This window comes from Muscardinus avellanarius, assembly GCF_963383645.1.
Source record: "Muscardinus avellanarius genome assembly, chromosome: 3".
NCBI lineage: Eukaryota > Metazoa > Chordata > Mammalia > Rodentia > Gliridae > Muscardinus > Muscardinus avellanarius.
The window spans coordinates 50,328,710-50,345,078 of record NC_137788.1 but is presented as its reverse complement, the minus strand read 5'-3'; the positions used below and the strand labels follow the sequence as shown (position 1 = coordinate 50,345,078).

Here is a 16,369-nt window from a genome sequence, read left to right as displayed (position 1 = left end):
AGCTGTCTCTCATTTTCATAAGGTTCCTTTCTTTTGTTTTCTCTCTAGCTTCCATATATGAGAGAAAATATGTGGACCTTGTTTTTTGGCTAAGTGGCTGATCTCACTTAGCATGATGTTTTCTAGTTCTATTCATTTTCCTGTAAATAACACAATTTTGTTCTTTGGACCAAGTAAAACTATATTGCTTGTATACAACCATCTTTTTCTTATCTCCTTATTTATCAATGGACACCTGGTTTGGTTCCATGACTTGACTATTGAGTATTCACTTAATTTCTAATTGGTAAGATTTAAGCTCTCACTCTCAAATCTTATGATAAAAGTTTATCTAAGATAAAGAAAAAATATCCATGAAAATAAACTTAAAACTTAATATACTGTATTGATTGATTTAATGTTTCCCTGGCTAGTTGTGGTTATTACTAGTCCTGTTTTAATACTAGAAATTAATGTCTAGAATTTAATATCTAGAAAGTCCTGTCCTTTTTTTCTTTACACACTGCCACACACTTGATAAACATAAGTACCCTATGTATACTATTATTTTTATTGACACTTCCTTTTCTTTTTTGTAGTAAAAGTATTTAGCATGAGATTTACCTTGAAAAATTTTTAATATTTTAAATATTTATTTTTAATATTTTAAATATTTAATTTAATATCATTTCAATATTTTATTTTATTTTTAAATTTTTATTTATATGTAGAACCTATTGAAAATGTTACACATTTAGACTGTGCTTGGTGCCCTCATTCCCCCCAGTTCCTCTCTCCCCCCAACAGTTAGTGTCCAGGTTAACCATGCTATATTCATATATTCAGATCTAGCTCCTCCATTAATCAACCTCGCCTTCCTCCCTTCTTCCTCTCCTATCCTTCCATTCTAGCTTTGCTGAGATTTCCCCTTCATTATCTAGAGTCCCTCTGGTATCCCCAATGCTCCCTAGTTTGGGCATATTAGAGAAAGCATATGTCCCTTCTCTTTCTGTGCTTGACTGTCTCACTTAACATATTGTTTTCCAGTTCCTTCCATCTTCTTGCAAATGCTATTATTTTATTCTTCTTTATACCTGAATAGAATTCCATTGTGTGTATTTACCATAATTTTGCATTCCATTTATCTGTTGATGGAGACCTAGATTGGTTCCATATTTTGGCTATTACAAATTGTGCTGCTATGAACATAGGTATGCATATGTTACTATAGTTCTCTGATGTCAACCACTTTGGAAAAATACCCAGGAATGGTATAGCTGGATCATATGGTGGATCCATTCTCAGTTTTCTAAGGAATCTCCACACTAATCTCCATAGTGGCTGAACTAGTTTGCACTCCCATCAACAGTGTAAGAGTCCCTCTTTCCCCATGTCCTCACCAGCATTTGTTGTTATTTGATTTTTTTATGCTTGCCACTCTGATTGGGGTTAGATGGAATCTTAATGTAGTTTTGATTTGCATCTCCCTGATGGCTAATGATATAGAACATCTTTTCATGTGTCTATTGGCCATTTGTATCTCTTTTTTTGTGTGAAGTGTCTGTTCAGTTCAGTTGCCCATTTCTTGATTGGTTTATTTGTTTTGCTAGTATAGAGTCATTTGAGCTCTTTGTATATTCTGGATATTAGCCCTCTATCAGAGTGGTGGCTGGTAAAGATCTTCTCCCATTCTGTAGGCTTCCTCTTTAGGTTCCTGGTGGTTTCCTTTGACGAGAAGAAACTTTTTAGTTTGATGCCATCCTACTTGTTAATTCTTGCTTTAATTTCCTGCATTTTGGAGGTCTTGTTGAGAAAGTTACTGCCTATGTCTGTATGTTGTAGTGTTGAGCCTATGTACTCCTCTAATAGCTTCACAGTCTCTGGTCTAATTTCTAAGTCATTGATCCATCTCGAGTTGATTCCTGTGCACTGTGAGAGGTAAGGATTTAGTTTCATCTTTCTACAAATGGATAGCCAATTCTCCTAGCACCATTTGTTGAAAAAGCTGTCTTTTCTCCAGAGTGTGAGTTTGGCCCCTTTGTCAAAGATTTATTGACTATAGGTGTATGGGTTTGTTTCTGTATCTTCTATTCTGTTCCACTGGTCAGTATGCTTGTTGTTGTGCCAATACCATGCTATTTTTACTACTATTGCTCTAGAGTATAATTTGAAGTTTGGGATTTTGATGCCTCCTGCATAGTTCTTATTGCTGAGAATTTCTTTGGATATTCTGGGTCTTTTCTTTCTCCATATAAAGTTCATGACTGATTTTTCTAGGTCTGTGAAGAATGTCATTGGTATTTTAATGGGAATTGCATTGGATCTATACATCACTTTCAGCAGAATGGTCATTTTGATGATATTTATTCTGCCTATCCATGAGCACAGGAGATCTTTCTAATTTCCAAGGTCTTCTTCAATTTCTTCCTTAAATGTTTTATAGTTTTCTTTGTAGAAATCCTTGAAATCTTTGGTTATATTTATTCTTAGGTATTTTATTGGTTTTGAGGTTATATTCACTATAACCTCAATTCACTATGGAATTGTTTTCTTTATTTCTTTCATTGCAGATTCATTGTTGGTGTAAAGAAAACCCACTGATTTCTTTAGGTTGATTTTGTATCCTGCAGCTTTGCTGAATTGGTTAATGAGCTCCAGAAGTCTTTTGTTTGAATTCTTTGGGTCTTCTAGATAAAGGATCATGTCATCTGCGAATAAGGATAGTTTTAATTCCTCTCTTTCTATTTTAATTCCTTTGATTTCCTCTCTTGTCTTATTGCTGTGGCAAGAGTCTCAAGGACTATTGAAAAGGAGTGGAGATAGTGGGCATCCATGTCTTGTTCCTGATTTTAGAGGAAATTCTTGCAGTTTTTCCCCATTCGATATGATGTTGGTTTTGGGTTTATTGTATATTGCCTTAATGATGTTGAAATATGTTCCGATTTTCTGCAGTGTTTTTAACATAAATGGGTGTTGGATTTTGTCGAATGCTTTTTCAGCCTCTATTGATATGATCATGTGTGTTTTGTTCTCAGTTCTATTTATGTGGTGAATAATGTGTATTGATTTGTGTATGTTGAATCACCTTGCTTTTTTGGAATGAAAATGAACTTGGTCATGGTGTACAATTCTCTAGATATGGTTTTCAATGCGTATCGCTAGTATTTTGCTTAGAATTTTTGCATCTATGTTCATTAAGGATATTGGTCTGTAATTTTTCTTTCTTGAGGTATCTTTATTTGGTTTGGGGATTAATGTGACACTGGCCTTGTAGAAGGAATTTGGGAGAATTCACCTCTTTCAATTTCCCAGAACAAGTTGTGAATTATTGGTATTAGTTCTTCACTGAAGGTTTTGCAGAATTAAGCTGGAAACCCATCAGGGCCGGGGCTTTTCTCTGATGGCAGAATTTTTATTGCTTTTTCTATTTCTTTGCTTGATATTGGTTGCTTTAGGCTTGCTATGTTCTCTTGGTTCAGTTTAGATAAGTGATATGTGCTTAGAATCTATCGATTTCTTCTATGTTTTCCGGTCTGTTGAAATATAAATTTTCAAAATAGTTTCTGATCATCCTTTGAATTTCTCCACTGTCTGTGGTGATGTCTCCTTTTTTATTTCTGATTTTAATAATTTGAGTTGATTCTTTCTTTAGGTTAGGTTGGCCAGGGGTTTGTCAATCCTATTAATCTATTCAAGGAACCAGTTTTTTGTTTTGTTAATTCTTTGAATTTTTTTTTGTTCTCTATTTCATTTATTTCTGCTCTGATTTTAATAATTTCCTGCCTTCTGCTGGCTTTGGGATTAGACTGTTACAGTTGAAATATTCTGTATTTGTCTTTTAGGTCCATTTGATTTATAGTTTTCTTTAGTTCTGAAGAGTCTTTATTCATCTTTTGCCTTGAAGATCCATCGAGTGGTGTGAGAGGTGTGTTGAAGTTTCCCAATATTATTGTATTTGGGTCTATTTGAGTTTGATGTCTAGGAGGGTTTGTTTTACAAATGTGACTGCACCCACATTTGGAGCATAAACATTTACTATCATTATATCTTTTGGATGGATTGTTCCTTTTAATAAAAGGAAGTGCCTGTTTTGTCTCTTTTGATGTGTTTTAGCTTAAAGTTTGTTTTGTTGGATATCAGCATTACTACCCCTTCCCATTTTTGGTCTCCATTGGCATGATATATCTTTTTCCATCCTTTCACTTTCAATCTGTGAATGCCTTTGGCTGTAAGGTGAGTTTCTTGCAAAGAGCATATACTTGGATTATGTTTTTTAATCCATATTGCCAGTCTGTGCCTTTTGATTGGTGAGTTAAGTCCTTTGACATTCAGTTATTATTGCAATACAATTTTTGTTTGCTGTCATTTTGTGTTCTAATTTCTGTTTGGTATAATATTATTTCTTCTTTACTTAGATGCCTTGCTGACCAACTTCATCTCTGGTCCTGTAACTTGCTTCTTTTTTGTTTGTTACGGTTTATTTCCTTAAGTATTTTCTCTAGTGTTGGCTTTGTATTCATGAATTTTTTGAGATTCTGCTTATCTTGAAACACTTTTGTTTCTCCTTTAATTTTGAAAAATAATTTTGCTGGATATAGCAGTTTGGGTTGGAAGTTGTTTTCTTCCAGGATCTAGATCACATCATACCAGTCTCTCCTGGCATTCATGATTTGGGTTGTATAGTTTGGGGTAATTTTTATTGTTTTACCCCTAAATGTCACCTGTATTTTGTTTTCACTGCTTTTAAGATTCTTTCCTTGGCTTCCATGTTGGTCATTTTGATTATTACATGGCATGGAGAGGTCCTTCTTTGATCTTGTCTTAATGGTGTTCTATGTCTTCTGAATGAGTAAGTCCAAGTCTTTTTTCCATGTTTGGTAAATTCTCTGAAATTATTTCTCTGAAGAGATTATGAATGCCCTTGGTTTGTACCTCTATCCCTTCTTCCATGCCTTTTATTCGTAAGTTAGGAATTTCATATTGTCCCATAGTTGTGGATGTTTAGGTTTTATTGCTGTAATGGATTCTGTATTCTGTTGACTGTGCTTTCAGTTTTGAATGTGCTGTCTTCTAACAATGATATTCTACTCTTCATTTCATCTAATCTTCCAGAATTTCTTTCTATTGCTCTTTTCATTTCATTTATTGACTTTTTCATTTCATTCCAGACCTCTTTCTGATTCTTTCTTAGTGTCTCCTTTTCCTCTTTAATTTTCTCTATGCATGCTTTGAGGCCTTTCATCATATTGTAGATCAGGATTTAAAATTCTTTTTCTTGCATTTTTTGTAGGTCAGTATTCGTGATTTCCATTGTTTCTTTACTATTCCTAATTCTCATATTTTCAAGGTTCTCATGCTTGTTTTTCTGATATTTTGGAGTCTTTTGTGGTCATTATGTCTAATCCAGTCTTAGTAGTATGAATTTAGAAGTGTCAGCAGATAAGCAGTACTTTTTTTATAATGGTGAGGGTTGGGTGATGGTGGAGGAGTTGGGGTGATGGGTGCAGGAATTGGGTAAGATAGAGGATATGATTAGGTTGAGGAAGAATTTCAGTATAATAAGGTAGTATATGGTTGAGAATGGGAGAAGGTTATATAGTAGGACTCTTGTAGTTAGTAAAATATTTAAGTATGGAGATATGAAATACCATGAGTATTAAACAATGAAATAGAGAAAAGGATAAAAAAGTTTTGACATAGGCTAGAGTGAAGAAGTTCACAAAAGGATTGGGGGGGGAGAGCAAACAAACATGAATAATGTAACAAAACAAGATAAAAACCAAAAGAGAAAAAAAAGGACAAAAATGAAGTAAAATTAAAAGAACTAGCGACCATGTGAGACGACAAAGTAAAACAACCAAACAAAAACCCTAATAAAAGAAAAAAAAACCCTCAAACCCAAAATAAAACAATTAAAAAAACCCCAGTACTACTAATTTACAAATATGGGGTGGGCCCGTATAATATCCGAATGTCTGATTGCTGTGGTAGCTTCTGTAGTATTTTCCAATGACTCTTATTTGCTCTGTACCATATTGTCAGCTTTTGAGCCTACTCTTTGAGTGTTGGGCCCCTCTCTTGACTCTGACAAGTTTGTGTTTAGGTGACAGGGCATTGGGAGTCACTGTTAATGAGTTCTGTGCAAGTCCCGGGTTCTGTGTATTTCCAGCCTGTACTTCACATCTCTGAACTCTCCTAGAGATCAGGCCTCTGCTTCCCTACCCGCAGGAGTGGGGGGTGTCAACTGTAGTCTTGGAGCGACCCCCTGTGGCCCTCTGAAGGTATCGCACCTTGAGCACCTTTCCTGTGTCTCTGGAGGTTCTAACTGGACTAGCCTGCCAGGTCTCGCAGTGCACAATGGGTGCACACGGTTAACTGCCATTTCCCATGTCACACACTGGGTGCACGCTGGGTCCCGTGGCTCATCTTGGCGCAAACTTACCTGGGTGCCCTGGTCTGGGGCTCTGGAGAGCTAGCTGCACCACTGGGTCCTGTGGCTTTTCTGGGTGCAGACAGTTACTTGGTCCCCTTCCAGGTCTCTGGAGGTCTTGCTGTGCTGTTGCAGGTGCCACCTCTGGTGAGCAAATGGTGCCACTCGGGTGCAGCTCACCACTTAACATGTTGGAGCTCTATGGCCACTTTCAAACTCTTGGGGTTTTTTTCTGAATTTCTTGGGGCTGCTGTGCCAGGACTTGCGGTTTGGGCCTGCAGCCTGTGATGGTGCTGGAGGCTGGCCGCATCCACAGCAGGTCGTTGTGGGCTTGGGCTTTTTTGCAGTGGATCTCGCAGTTCAGAGTTACTGGATTCCTTTCATCGTGATTCCTGGATCTGTTTTGGGTCGTGAGCTATATTTATTTTGTTTATTAAGACTCTGCCTTCTCAGTAGTTGAACTTTAATCTCTCTACCTTGAAAATTTTAAATGTATAATACAGTATTTACTGTAGTGAAAGTGTTCTACATCACATTACTTTGCATAAGTAAGAGCTTCTATACCCCCTTATTACTGTTTCCTGCCAGCTCCTGACAACATTGTTTCTGAGTTTGACCATTTTACATATCTCACCTCAGTTGAATCAGACAATATTTTTTTTTCTGTGACTGATATATTTCATTTAGTGTAATGTTTTCTAATGTCATCCATGCTTTTGCTGGTAACAAGATTTTCTTTTTTAAGGATAAGTCATGTTGTGTGTTTATACTGTACGTTTATACTGTATTCTTTCATCTGTCAGTGAATGCTTAGGTTGTTTCCACCTCTTGGCTATTGTGAATAATTCCTCAGTGACTGTAGGAATGTACATCTCTCATTGAGATCCTATTTTCAACTCTTGGGTGAATACCCAGAAGTGGGTTTGGCTGAATCACATTGCCATTCTGTTTTTTGTTTTTTAGTAACCATGATACTATTTTCTATAGTTTGCAGAATTTTACCTCCCACAGAGAATATACAATGGTTCTATTTTCTTTACATCCTAAATAATGCTTATATTACTAGAATTTATTTTTATAATAGCCATTCTAACACGTGTGAGTGGTATCTCATTGTGGCTTTAATTTTATTTTTCTGATGATTAGTGATATACCTATTGACTATGCAGTTTTTAGAGAAATGTTTATTCAAGTCTTTGGCTTACTTTTGAGTTATGTTTTCTATTGAGTTGTAGGTATTTCTCACATATTTTTATATTAACCCATAGGTTGCCTTTGCATTCTGTTAACTGCTTTGCTGTGGAGGAGATTTTTAGTTTGATAGTAGTCCTACTTGCTTGTTTTTTGTTTTTGTTGTTTGTGCTTTTGTTGTATCTAAGAAATCATTGCCAAGATCAGTGTCATAGAGCTTTCCTTCTATCTTTTCTCCCAATTTTATAGTTTCAGCCTTACATTTACAACTCATATCCATTTTTCATTGACCTGGGATATCTTTCTATTTATTAGAGTTGTCTTTAATTTCTTTCATCATACTTACAGTTTTCAGCATACAGGTCTTTTAATTCTTTAGTCAGGTTTATTATTTTATACTTTTTGATGATTTTGTGAGATTTGCAAGATTTTCTTTTCAGATAATTTGTTGTAAGTGTATAGAATGCACTGATTTTTTTTGTGTGTTGATTTTATATCCTGAACTTTACTGAATTTGTTTAACATTTTTGAAGTAGAATCTTTAGGGTCTTCTATGTATAAGATCATATCATCTTCAAAGGTAAATAGTTCCACTTTTTTTTTTCTTTTGACTTAGATACCTGTTATTTCTTTCCTTTGTCTAATTACTCTGGCTAGATTGAATAGAAATGTTAATATTGAATATTTTTGCCTTGTTCCTGGTCTTAGAGGAAAAGCTTTCCACTTTTCATTGATATAATGCGAAATATGGGCATGTCATATATTTCCTTTACTGTGTTAAGGTATATTTATTCTGTATCTAATTTGTGAGTTTTTGCTTTTATGAAAGGATGTCAAATATTGTCATATGCTTTTTTTGAAACTATGTTTTGCAACTAATGAGATATTATTTCCTTCATTCTGTTAATTTTTTGCTTCATATTTACTGATTTGTATATGTTGAACCATCTTTGCATCACAAAAATCCCACTTGGTCACAGTGAGATCTTTTTAATTATATTGTTGAATTCACTTTGCTAGTATTTTGTAAAGGGTATTTGTATCTATGATTATCACAGATATTGGACTCTGGTTTTCTTTTCTTGAAATGTTCATATCTGGCTTTGATATCAGAGTGATGCTGGTCCAATAAAAAGAATATGGATATATTTACTCTTTTATTGTTTAGAAAAGTTTGAGAAGGGTTGCTATTAGTTGTTTTTTAAATGTTGGTAGAATTCAACCTTTGACAGGAGACATTTTGTTGTTGATTCAATCTCTTTACATTACTCATCTGTTCAGATTTTTCTATTTCTTCATGATTCAGTCTTGGTAGATTGTATGTGTCTGGGAATTTATCCATTTCCTGTGGTTATCCAGTTTGTGGGCATATGTTTGTTCACAGTAGTCTTGTTTGATACTTTGTATTTCTATGGTATTTGCTGTAAGGTTTTCTCTTTTATTTCTGATTTTATATATTTGATTCTACCTTTTTTTGTCTAACATTTTGTCAATTTTGCTTATCTTTAAAAAAAAAACCAACCAACTTGTTTTTGTTAGTCTTTTGTATTATTTTTCTAGTCTCTTTCATTTATATCTGCTCTGGTCTTTATTGTTTTCTTCCTTCTGTTAATAACTTTGGGCTTAATTATCTCTCCTCCTCTTTTCTCTTCCTCCTGCCCCCATCTTCTTCTTGTTTCAGCAAGTATAATATTAGGTTGTTTATCTGAGGCTTCTTTTTTTTTTTACTGTGTAGAAAGCCTGCCTCTTAGGACTATTTTTGCTGTAGCCCATAAATTTTGGTATGCTGTGTTTCCATTTTCACTTGTTTCAAGATTTTAAAGTTTTCACTTCTCATTTCTCTGTTGACCCATTGGTTTTTCTGGAGTATGTTAATTTCCATATACTTTTGAATTTTCTAAAATATCCTGGTATTAAGTTCTAGTTTCTTGCCATTGTAATTAGAAAAGACACTTGATATAATTTCAGTCTTATTAAATTTTCTAAGGTTTGTTTTATCCCTAATATTTTTGTTCTCTGCTGGAGAATGTTTTGTATGTGTTTGAAGAGAATGTGTATTCTGTTGTTGGATGGAAAATTCTGTCTATGTTTGTTAGGTCCATTTGGCCAAAGTGTCACTCAGGTCTGATGTTTCTATATTAATTTTCTGTTAAATTGAAAGTGTGAGGGTATTGAAGTTCTCCACTGTTGTTATAATTTATCCCTTTAATATTTATTTGTTATATTTGTAAATATATACATTGGTATATATATTTACAGTTGTTATATCTTCTTTATGAATTATGTAATGTCCTTCTTTATCTTTTTACATTTTTGACTTGAATTATATTTTATCTGTGCAAGTGTAGCTACTATGCTGTCTTTGGGTTTCTGTTTCTGTTGAATGTCTTTTGTCTATTTCTTCACTTTCAATCTATCTTTTGTGTCCTAAAGCAAGGAGAGTCTCTTTAAGAAGCATATATAGGTCTTGATATTTTCAAGCCATTCAGTGACTATCTTTTTGTTGTATATTTTAATTTATTTATATCCAAGTTAGTTATTGATTTTTGGTACTTATTACTGCATTTTGTTAGTTGTTTTGTTGTTGCTTTGTAGATATTTTGCTTCTTCCTCACTTGCTATTTCCCTTTGTAGTTTGGTAGTTTTCTGTAACAATGTACTTTGAATCTTTTCCATTTTTGTTTTGTGTGCTCTACTAAAGATTTTTTGCTTTATGGTTACCATGAGATTTATATAGAACATTTTATGCTTAAAACAACTTATTTCGCACTGATAACCACTTAACTTTGATTACATGCTGCTGTACACACACACAAACACACACACCACATCTTTTTTCTAAGCTTTTGATGTCAGAGTTTTTCACTTTTAAATGTGGAGCCCTTGAAATTTATTTTAGCTATAGTCATTATTAATAGTTTGTCTTTTAATCCTTATACTAGAAATAACATTATCTTACACAGTAGCATATGGTGTTTTACTTATACCACTGAGTTTTGGCTTTTGTATATTTCATGTTATCAATTAACAGCTTTTTGTCTCAGTTTTAATACCTCCCTTTAGCAATTCCATTATGAATATTATTCAGAATTCTTTGCCAGTCATTTCATAAATCTCTATTTCTTTGGGGTTTATTACTAGAACTTGATTTTTATTTCTAAGTGACATGATTCCCTTATGCTTTGCAATCCTTGGTCCTTTTTGCCTATGCATTAGAGAAGAACCTTTTTTGGCCTTTACAGGTATTCTTTGACCAGGATAGACTGACTACTTAGTCTAGCCTCTGCTTCTGTAAAGTTAGCTGGTGACAACCCCAGCAAGGCAGAGCTTGTGAGTTTTCAAATTAACTTGGTGACTTCTTTTAAGAAATATTTTATCTGCATAATTCCACTATTTGGGATCTGCAGTTAGATAGGGCTGCAATGTGTGTTCCAATATTAGATGTAATCACGCACAGGATAGGCAGGACCAGTACTGTGCCCCTTAGAAATGCATCATTGGGGATTGCCTCTCTGTCGGACTTGTCTGTTGTGTTGATTAGGGGATGAGGAGAGGTGGCTTGCTCCATTCAGTTCTGTAGACCATGTGGGTGCTCAGACTTGTTTCTAAGTGTTTTCAGAAGGATGCTCTAGGTTATGGACAGTGGCTGGTGGAACTTGCTGTGAAAGGGCATGGAACCAGAGATCCTGTTTCACCATTTTGCTGATATCAACTACTAGCAATTTCTCCCTATCAAATATTGTTTAAAGATTGCCATCATCTGTGTTACTTAGAGATTGAGCAGGGAAATATTTTATTTAATCTTTTGATGAGCAATTATAGGATAAAAATTAGAATAGTATGATTTTGGTTTGCATAGAAAACTCATATAATTAGATAATTCATGCATTTATAAAGGCTTTTGAAATATTTATCTTCCAATTTTCAGTATTTTGCTTATTTTCTTACTCTGCATAAGCTGTACATTTAAAATGATTTCAGTTAGCCGGGCGTGGTGGCGCACGCTTGTAATCCCTGCGCTTGGGAGGCTGAGACAGGAGGATTGCACAGGTTTGAAGCCAGCCTCAGCTATGCAGTGAGGCTTTCAGCAACTTAGTGAGACCCTGTTTCCAAATAAAATATAAAAAAGGTCTGGGAGTATAGCCTGGAGGTAGAAAGCCTCTGGGTTCCACCCCCAGTACCACAAAAAAAAAAAAAAAATGATTTCAGTTGATATTCTTTCAAGTCATTGTACATTTTATGAATTGTTTTAGGTAACCTTACTTGTCTCAGCTTTTCTGGTATGAATGTGATGACCTACTATTGACAGGTGTTTTCGTGAGTATTTGGAATTCAGCCATAACCAACTACTTCTATGTGAATATATATGTTATACATATTTTTATTTACTTATTTATTTATTTTTAATATTGTAGCAATTTATTAAAAATTAACAATGATAATCTCACATAACAGATTCATTTGTCTGATATCAAACTTTTGATCACTTAGAGATAACATTTCAGTATTTCTTTCTTGTTTTCTTTCTTACCAGAGGATATATTTTTTTAAGGTGAGACTATCATATATTTATATATTTATTTTCAGAAAAATTCTATCCTAACATGAAATATGAACTCTAAATACCCAAAACAATCTTGAAAAAGAACACAGCTAGAAGATGTATATTTTATGATTTCAACCCTTATAAAGCTACAATATTCGAAGCAGTGTAGTACTGCTATAAAGGCAGATATATAAACCAGTGGAGTAAAATAAAAAGCCTAGAAATAAATTCTTCCATATATGGTCAAGTTATTTTTGACAAGGTTTCCAAGAGCATTTGGTGAACAAAACAATAATCTTTTCACTATATATTGTTGAAAAATAATGATTACATGATAAAGAATAAAATTGGACCCTTACCTAACACCATATACAAATATTAACTCAAAATAGATAAAAGACCTAAATGTAAATCTTAAGACTTAAACTTTTAGAAGAAAACCTGGGTCATAAAACTTCACAACATTGAAGTTGGCAGTGCTTTCTTGGATATGATTCCAAAGGCACAGGCAACAAAAGAATAAACAAACAAACTTCATAAAAATAATAAAAAAAATTGTACATCCAAAGACAATGTAAACAGAATTAAAAGATACTGATAGAATGGGATAAAATATTTCCAAATGCTATCATCTGAAGGTATATTAATATTCCAAATATAAATCCTCAAAATTAGCAACAATAAAAGCAAACAATATAATTTAGAAATAGGTAAGAGACTAAAATAGATAATGAATCTCCAAATATTTTTATATGACCAATAAGCACATGAATATCACTCATCATTATCATAATATAACCATTAAGGAAATACAAATAAAAACTATAGTGAAATACTACTTCACATTTGTTAGGATGGCTACTTAACATGAATTACTTTGCTCTAGCCCTTTACCTTGAGTTTGTTTACTATCTTTACTTGTAATGTGTGTTTCTTGTAAGCAGCAGATGGATAGATTCTGGTTTTTAATCCATTTTGCCACTTTATGTCTTCTTATTGGGGAATTGAGGCCATTTACATTCAGTGTGATTATTGAGAGATAACTTTTATTTCCTAACATGTTAAGATTTTATTTCTGTTTGAGATACTGTTTATTTTTCTTTGCTTAGTTGACTGCTGGATGGAAAATCTTATTTCTCTGGTTCTGGTGTGAATTACCTATTTCTTCTTTGTAGTTAATCTCTTTGAGTATTTTCTCTAGCGCTGGTTTTGAAGACATGAATTCCTTCAGTTTCTGTTTGTCATGGAAGCTTCTTATTTCCCCATCTAATTTGATAGATAGTTTTGCTGGGTAGGAAATTTTTGGCTGGAAGTTGTTTTCTTTTAGAGTTTGGAATATGTTACTCCAAGCCCTTCTGGCTTTCATGACTTGGTTTGGGAAGTCTGGAGTGATTCTAATTGGTTTGCCTCTGAATGTCACTTGGCCTTTTGTTTTTGTTGCCTTTAAGATTCTCTGCTTGGCTTCCACATTGGTCATTTTGACAATTATGTGGCATGGGGAACCTTTTCTCTGATCCTGTCTAAAGGGAGTTCTATAAGTTTCCTGGACCTGTGTATCGACCTCTTGCTGTATGTTTGGAAAATTTTCTGCTATTACTTCCTTGAAGAGATTATTGATCCCTTTGGTTTCACCTTCTTTTCCCTCCTCTACTCTGATTATTCTTAGGTTAGCTCTCTTAAAATGGGCCCATATTTCCTCAGTGTCAGATTCCTGCTGTCTGATTTTTTTCTATGTTAGAAATTATGCATTCGTTTTTGGAGTGATCATCTTCTAGGACCGAGATTATATTCTCCATGTGGTCTAATCAGTTGTTTATAGTTTGAATTGATGTCTTTACTTCAGTGATTGCATCCTTTATTTCTTTTAGACTCTCTAAATTCTTTTTGAATGTCCTGTATTATTTCTACAGTTATATTCCTGATTTGGGGTTGTGGGCGTTCATTATTCTATTGTTGTTCCTCTTTCCCATGATTTCAGAAGTTTGTGCCTTCTCTGGGTTCTTCCCCAGGTCACCATGACTTCACTTAGGGTGCTCTAGATCTCGAGTTTGTGGTTATCTCAGCCGCCACTACTCCTTTACTGCGTTGTATTGCAAAGTTTTAGACCCAGGGAGTTAATCAAGGCTGTGCGAGACCGTGGGAGTGCCAAGCTGGGCGATTCCCACAGGGAGCTGAGACTAGGGTGTGGTATCTCTGCCACTGCTACTCCTTCACTGGGTTGAACTGCAAAATCTCAGACCCAGGGATATTATCAAAGCTGCACAAGTCCTTGGGGGTGCAATGCTGGGATTTCTCCTTTAGGGGCTGCAAGTTCACTTACGGCTGTTGAGTACACTCATCTGGAGCTGTTGTGGGCATAGTGAACTCACAGCTGCCGGTGGCGGCGGCAATATGGCGCTGCTGCCACGCCCTCGGCTGTGAGGCTGGCATATTTCTTTTCTGGTTTTGATCTCTGTTCTGAGTCCCTGGAAGGCATGATGAGCTTGGCCACTGGGAGTTTTAGATGTTCTTTGCACTGAAAGAACTGCTGAATCACACCTGAATGATCCGCACCTGTTCACTTCAGCTCCTTGTTTACCTTTCCTTTCTGGAGCCTGGTGCTGTGAGGCAGGATCGTGTCAGCGTGACTCCACCTCCGCAATGTGGGCTGGTTTTTTTCTGGTCTTTGGTTGTTCTAGTCTTCTTTTTCTCTGTCCCATGTGTTTACATTTTTTATTTCTCTGCTGATAGTGTTTTCTGGCTATGAAAAGTGATGATTTTGTGGCAATAGAGATCGAGTGTTAGCAGGACTTGTAAATGCTGCTTTTCTTGGTCGCCATCCATGTTACACATATTTTGTACATGGAGAATGAATCTATAGATACACACTTCTGTACGTGTAAAACACAGATCATATATTTGTATGTTTGCTATATGTCCGTCTCATGTACTTCTGTTTATATGCATATGTGTATATTCATATCTCTGCAGTGATATGGATTCTTTTAAACTCAATTCTCAGAGGTCTTAGAGTTACACTCCTTTAAATATTAAATAAAATTGATTTGAATTTCAATTTTTTTCACTAAATTTTCCTAGCATTTGAAAATCTATTAATGGCTTTTGATACAAAATGATATATTGTAGGTATGAACCAGTTTTATTAGATGTGGTATTTTGTATGACTTTTGGGTATCATAGTCACACTACATTAATTCTTTCTGATACCACATTTTAGTCAATACGATATAATTTTTTTCTAAATTTTAACTAAAAGTAAAATAGTTGAAAAATATACAGTCACTTCTTATCTCATTATATTTTACAGAAAAAATAAGAAATATGAAGAAATTGAACAGAGTTATGAAAATAGTCTTACCTTATGGAGGATTTAAAAATATTTTTTGTTAAAAACATTTTAATATAGTTTAGAAATAAGATTTCCACTCTCTCTCTACTGTGAATATCTCAGTTACACTCTTTGGGTAACTAATGTTAACATTTCTTAAACAGCCTTCCGGAAATATTCTGTCTACTTAGAAGTATATGTATGTGGGTGTATATATGAGTGTATGATGGAACTGGGCACACATGTACTAAGATCTATATGTATTCTTTAAAAAAAAAAACTTATGTAAGATTGAGGGGAAGTAGATAAGTTAACATGCATTAAAATACAACTCTTTTGCTGGGCATGGTGGCACACGATTATAATCCCTGTGCTTGGGAGGCTGAGACAGGAGGATTGTGCAGGTTCGAAGTCAGCCTCTGCTGGCTTAAGAGACCCTGTTTCCAAATAAAAAATATAAAAAATAGGTCTGGGAGTGTAGCTGAGAGGTAGAAGGCCCCTGGGGTCCATCCTCCTAGTACCACCAAAAAAAAAAAAAAAAAAAAAAAAAGCAACTCTTTTCTTCCTGCATGCTTATTTGACATCTAATATTCTAGTGGTATAAATTAGGGTTAAAAATTTCTTTAGTGCAGTTCAGTAACAATTTATATGTTATTTTTATGAAAACATAATTTTTAAATTTGTATAGAATTTTTACCCTAAATGAATGCTCTTAATATCCATCACACTGAAAATAGTAGGCTATCCTGGGGCATTTGGATTATTGTGAATGTGGAGGGGCATGAGAAGGGAGGGTGGATGTTCTGTAATTTCTCTAGCACCTTATTTGAGTGCTTTTTTTTGTGGTATTGGGGATGGAACCCTTCTATCTCAGGGATACACTCCCAGACCTATT

General features: G+C 34.6%; 1 protein-coding gene across 1 annotated transcript in view; it reads left to right on the top strand.

Annotated features, from left to right (window-relative positions):
* Positions 1–16,369, top strand: part of OMA1 (OMA1 zinc metallopeptidase) — a gene marked incomplete at both ends in the record, with an annotated part of 59,946 nt that overhangs the window by 23,411 nt on the left and 20,166 nt on the right. The window lies entirely within an intron of this gene.